At 41.2% G+C, this 6,119-nt stretch overlaps 1 protein-coding gene across 1 annotated transcript in view; it reads left to right on the top strand.

Annotated features, from left to right (window-relative positions):
* The first annotated feature begins 652 nt into the window (after positions 1 to 652).
* The window catches only part of LOC149320727 (uncharacterized), a 53,069-nt gene continuing 47,602 nt past the window's right edge, over positions 653 to 6,119 (top strand). The window contains exons 1-3 of the mRNA XM_089502750.1: positions 653 to 1,645; positions 1,786 to 3,907; positions 3,976 to 4,352. The gene's annotated coding sequence lies outside the window, so the exon portion shown is untranslated. The remainder of the gene's footprint in view (positions 1,646 to 1,785; positions 3,908 to 3,975; positions 4,353 to 6,119) is intronic.

Genomic DNA, 6,119 nt, shown 5'->3' with positions numbered 1-6,119 from the left:
TTAGCTCTGTGTAGGAATGTATAAAATCATACTGTTAATAGATGTCAGTGCAGAGGTATTGAGCATTCATGTTTTCTTTTGACTCTTAGCTAGGTGTAAGTGCTAATGACAATGAATTTCAATCCCCTACAAGTAAATGGGTTTAGAAGTATGATCTGATCCAAAATGTGTTTACTAGAACACAGGATTAAATTCCCATTAAGTTTAATAAAATGTAATATGCAGCCAGTGAGCAGAGAATCTTAGACCTTTGGATATTTTAATATGCAGTTACTTGTATATACATTGAGCATTAAAAATCAAATATGGCAAGAATGGGTACTTCTCGCTGTTGGTGTGGAAAATGGCAGCTGTGTGTTCTGAACAGTTTATTTTGTAAACTGTTTGTTTTTTGGTTTAATGTAAGAAAAAAAGAGTAATAGACTGAACCATGAACCATAGTGGCTTCCACGCCAGTGGAATTGTGAATCTACCTCATTTAATTTTTGGACTAAAACCCAGACTGGAGTTGTTCATGCATTGTGGGCCTTCAATTCATTTCCGACTTATGGCGAGCCTAAGGCAACTCTATTATCATGGTGTTTTCTTGGCAATATTTGTTCAGAGGGGGTTTGCCATTGCCATCCTCTGAGGCTGAGAGAGTGTGATTTGCCCAAGGTCACCTAGAGGGCTTTCATGGCGAGTTTTTGAAGATTAGCCATAGCAATAATCAATAAATTACCTCATAGGATACAATAAATGGAGGGAAAGATTTCACATTGACAGAATAATTAAGTTTGATAGTAAGAAGAAATAGGTTTTGGCAGCAGAAAAACATTACATTAAAATCTAATGAAAACCTTTACTGGTGTACATGATCAAAGCTCCCCTGTGAGATCAGAGCATTTTAAAAATATTTACATTTTTCAGCAGTGATGAAAGTAAATGGTGGAGGGATAATCACTGAAAGAGTGAGTGCGCAAAATGGCATCTGAGGGAGTAGGCCAAAGTAGACAAAATGGGAGTAGGCCAAAGTAGACAGAATGCCATCTGAGGAAGTAGGCCAAGGTATACAAAATGGCATCTGAAGAATAGGCCAAGGCAGCCAAAATGGCGTCTGAGGAAATAGGCCAAGGTAGACAAAATGGTGTCTGAGGAAAACGAGTAACATAGACAAAATGGGAGTAGGCCAAGGTAGACAGAATGGCATTTGAGGAATAGGCCAAGGTAGACAAAATGGCATCTGAGGGAAAAGGGCATGGCAGACAAAATGGGGTCTGAGGAAAAAGGACAAGGTAGACAAAATGGCCTCTGAGGGAAAAGGGCAAGGCAGACAAAATGGGGTCTGAGGAAAAAGGACAAGGTAGACAAAATGGCACTGAGGAAAAAGGGCAAGGTAGACAAAATGGAGTCTCAGGAAAAAGGACAAGGTAGACAAAATGGCATCTGAGGGGAATGGGCAAGGCAGACAAAATGGCATCTGAGGAAAAAGGACAAGGTAGACAAAATGGTACTTTGGAAAAATGACAAGGCAGACAAAATGTGGTCTGAGGAAAAAGGGCAAGGTAGACAAAATGGCCTCTGAGGAAAAAGGGCAAGGCAGACAAAATGGTGTCTGAGGAAAAAGGGCAAGGCATACAAAATGGGGTCTGAGAAAAAGGACAAGGTAGACAAAATGGTGTCTGAGGAAAAAGGGCAAGCAAGGGAGACAAAATGTGGTCTGAGGAAAGAGGACAAGGTAGACAAAATGGCCTCTGAGAAAAAAGGGCAAGGCAGACAAAATGGGGTCTGAGGAAAGAGGACAAGGTAGACAAAATGGCCTCTGAGGAAAAAGGACAAGGTAGACAAAATGGTACTGAGGAAAAAAGACAAGGCAGATAAAATGGCGTCTGAGGAAAAAGGGCAAGGCAGACAAAATGGGGTCTGAGGAAAAAGGACAAGGTAGACAAAATCGCATCTGAGGAAAAAGGGCAAGGCATACAAAATGGGGTCTGAGAAAAAGGACAAGGTAGACAAAATGGCGTCTGAGGAAAAAGGGCAAGGCAGACAAAATGGGGTCTGAGAAAAAGGACAAGGTAGACAAAATGGCATCTGAGGAAAAAGGGCAAGGCAGACAGAATGGCATCTGAGGAAAAAGAACAAGGTGGACAAAATGGCATCTGAGGAAAAAGGGCAAGGCATACAAAATGGGGTCTGAGAAAAAGGACAAGGTAGACAAAATGGTGTCTGAGGAAAAAGGGCAAGGGAGACAAAATGTGGTCTGACGAAAGAGGACAAGGTAGACAAAATGGCCTCTGAGGAAAAAGGGCAAGGCAGACAAAATGGGGTCTGAGGAAAGAGGACAAGGTAGACAAAATGGCCTCTGAGGAAAAAGGACAAGGTAGACAAAATGGTACTGAGGAAAAAAGACAAGGTAGACAAAATGGCATCTGAGGAAAAAGGTCAAGGCAGATAAAATGGGGTCTGAGGAAAAAGGGCAAGGCAGACAAAATGGCGTCTGAGGAAAAAGGGCAAGGCAGACAAAATGGGGTCTGAGAAAAAGGACAAGGTAGACAAAATGGCATCTGAGGAAAAAGGGCAAGGCAGACAGAATGGCATCTGAGGAAAAAGAACAAGGTGGACAAAATGGCATCTGAGGAAAAAGGGCAAGGCATACAAAATGGGGTCTGAGAAAAAGGACAAGGTAGACAAAATGGTGTCTGAGGAAAAAGGGCAAGGGAGACAAAATGTGGTCTGACGAAAGAGGACAAGGTAGACAAAATGGCCTCTGAGGAAAAAGGGCAAGGCAGACAAAATGGGGTCTGAGGAAAGAGGACAAGGTAGACAAAATGGCCTCTGAGGAAAAAGGACAAGGTAGACAAAATGGTACTGAGGAAAAAAGACAAGGTAGACAAAATGGCATCTGAGGAAAAAGGTCAAGGCAGATAAAATGGGGTCTGAGGAAAAAGGACAAGGTGGACAAAATGGCGTCTGAGGAAAAAGGGCAAGGCAGACAAAATGGGGTCTGAGGAAAAAGGACAAGGTAGGCAAAATGGCCTCTGAGGAAAAAGGGCAAGGCAGACAAAATGGGGTCTGAGGAAAAAAACCAAGGTAGACAAAATGGCGTCTGAGGAGAAAGGACAAGGTAGACAAAATGGCATCTGAGGAAAAAGGGCAAGGCAGACAAAATGGGGTCGGAGGAAAAAGGACAAGGTAGACAAAATGGCACTGAGGAAAAAGGACAAGGTAGACAAAATGGAGTCTCAGGAAAAAGGACAAGGTAGACAAAATGGTACTGAGGAAATAAGACAAGGTAGACAAAATGGCATCTGAGGAAAAAGGGCAAGGCAGACAAAATGGGGTCAGAGAAAAATGGACAAGGTAGACAAAATGGCGTCTGAGGAAAAGGGGCAAGGCAGACAAAATGGGGTCTGAGGAAAAAGGACAAGGTAGACAAAATGGCGTCTGAGGAAAAGGGGCAAGGCAGACAAAATGGGGTCTGAGGAAAAAGGACAAGGTAGACAAAATGGCTTCTGAGGAAAAGGGGCAAGGCAGACAAAATGGGGTCTGAGGAAAAAGGACAAGGTAGACAAAATGGCGTCTGAGGAAAAGGGGCAAGGCAGACAAAATGGGGTCTGAGGAAAAAGGACAAGGTAGACAAAATGGCGTCTGAGGAAAAGGGGCAAGGCAGACAAAATGGTACTGAGGAAAAAGGACAAGGTAGACAAAATGGCGTCTGAGGAAAAGGGGCAAGGCAGACAAAATGGGGTCTGAGGAAAATGGGCTCTGACTGTCTGAGGAAAAAGGACAAGTCAGATAAAATGGCATCTGAGGGAAAAGGGCAAGGCAGACAAAATGGCATCTGAGGAAAAAGGGTAAGGCAGATAAAATGGCGTCTGAGGAAAAAAGGGCAAGGCAGACAAAATGGTGTTTGAGGAAATAGGCCAAGGTAGACAAAATGGTGTTTGAGGAAATAGGCCAAGGTAGACAAAATGGTGTTTGAGGAAATAGGCCAAGGTAGACAAAATGGTGTTTGAGGAATTGGCGCAACTTAGGCAAAATGGGAGTAGGCCAAAGTAAACAGAATGGCATCTGAGGGAGTAGGCCTTTGTAAGCCCACTGTAATACTAATACGTATACTAATAGTTTTTTGTGGGTTTGGGGGCTATGTGGCCATGTTGTACAAGAGTTTATTCCTGATGTTTCGCCAGCCAGAGATGCTGCCGAAACGTCAGGAATAAACTACTGTAGAATATGGCCACAAAGCCCAAAAAAGCTACAATAAAAAATATGGATGCCGACTATGAAAGCCTTCGACTAACACTAATAATTTATTATTCTAATTCATTTATTAATTCTTAGACCATAGTGGTACAAGTGATAAAATACAACATGTAAGAGCAAGAATACAAAAGTACTACATAAAATAAATAGCATAAAAATCTTGCATATTATTACAGTTGGCCCTCTGTATCCACATATTCTTTTGTCCACAGATTCAAGCATCTACAGATTGAAAACATTAACAAATATATATAAATTCTGAAAAGCAAACCTTGATTTTGCCATTTGATATAAATGCCATTATTTCACTATGTCATTTTATTTAATGGGGTTTGAGCATCCACAGATTTTGGTATCCATGAGGGGATCAGGAACTGCAGTAGATATCAAGGATCCACTGTATTATTATTATTATTATTATGCATTTGTTAAAGCTTGGTTCATAGGACATTCACATACAAAGTGATAAAGGACAATACAACATGTAAGAGCAACAATATAAAAGTACTACATAAAATAAATAGCACAAAAATCTTGATGATGATGATGATTATTATTATTATTATTAGTGGTAGTAGTAGTATTTATTACTAATGCTTAGTCCCTATGACATTCACCTACAAAGAGATAAAATACAATACAACACGTAAGAGCAACAATATAAAAGCACTACATAAAATAAATAGCATAAAAATCTAGCTGCTTCTTTTCCTTCACCTTCTTCTTTATTATTATTAATGGTTAGTCCATAGAACATTCTCATACAAAGTGATAAAATACAATACAACAATAAAAGCAAAAATATCAAAGTACTACATAAAATAAGTAGCATAAAAATCCTGCTTCTTCTTCTTCTTTTCTTCTTTTTTTCATTCTTTTATTAATGTTTAGTGCCTTAGTGCACAGTGGCATTCTCATACTGAGTGATAAAATACAACGGGTAAGAGCCACAATATAAAATTTCGACATAAAATAAATAGCATTAAAATCTTGCAGCTTCTTCTTCTTCATTATTTATTAATGCTGAGACCATAGTAGGACATTCACATACAAAGTGATACAATACAACATGACATGTAAGAGCAACAATATAAAAGTAGAACACTACATAAAATAAATAAATAGCATAAAATAAATGGCATAAAAATCTTTGGTGGTGGTGATGGTGATGATGATGATGATTCTGCAGAGTGGATGCTGCCCAAGTGAGTCACAATAAAAGTGAGTAGGACTGCAGTGATTCATGCGGCCAGCAGGGGGCAGCCGTGCGCCTCCAGCTGTTCCTCTTCTGCAGCTTCTGCTCAGAGGAGGAGAAAAAGGAGGAGGAGAGAAAAAGGGTGGGCATTGGCCACAGGAAGTTGCTTCCTGGTCCTTCCTCGCCAAGCAGGGCATCCGAAAGCCTCCTTGGATTCCTCTTTGCAGCAGGGCCTTGGGCAGAGCCACTGCCCCAGCTAGCCCAGGAGGGGGGAAGAAAAAGTGAGTTGGAGGCATGGAGGTGATGTGGTGGTGGTGGTAGACACTTAAGAAGGATATAAAGGATACACATGCATACCTCCCCTCCCCCAGCACAGACTTGGATCAGTGGGGATACTCCAGATGATGTTGGACTGCAACTCCCAGCATGCTTCCCCCCTTGGCTCTGGTGCTCAGGGGATGCTGGGAGGAGCCGTTCAACAAGGCCTGGAAGCAGGGTGAGCAGAGGTCCTCCTTTATCCAGGACACGTCCTCCATTTCAGCCTTCTGTCCAGGAGGAATTCCAAAAGGTCCTCTATTTTGAGCATGGATTTATATTTATATAAGAGTGGGGTTTTTTTAGCTTTTTATTTTGTAATTTTCCTTTTCTATTTCTTTTTTTATTTTTTTCTTCACTGTCCTCC

Source organism: Sceloporus occidentalis, unplaced genomic scaffold (assembly GCF_023333645.1).
Source record: "Sceloporus occidentalis isolate IW3139 unplaced genomic scaffold, rSceOcc1.0.p SCAF_1, whole genome shotgun sequence".
Taxonomy (NCBI): Eukaryota; Metazoa; Chordata; class Lepidosauria; order Squamata; family Phrynosomatidae; genus Sceloporus; species Sceloporus occidentalis.
This window is presented reverse-complemented; position numbering and strand designations above follow the sequence as displayed.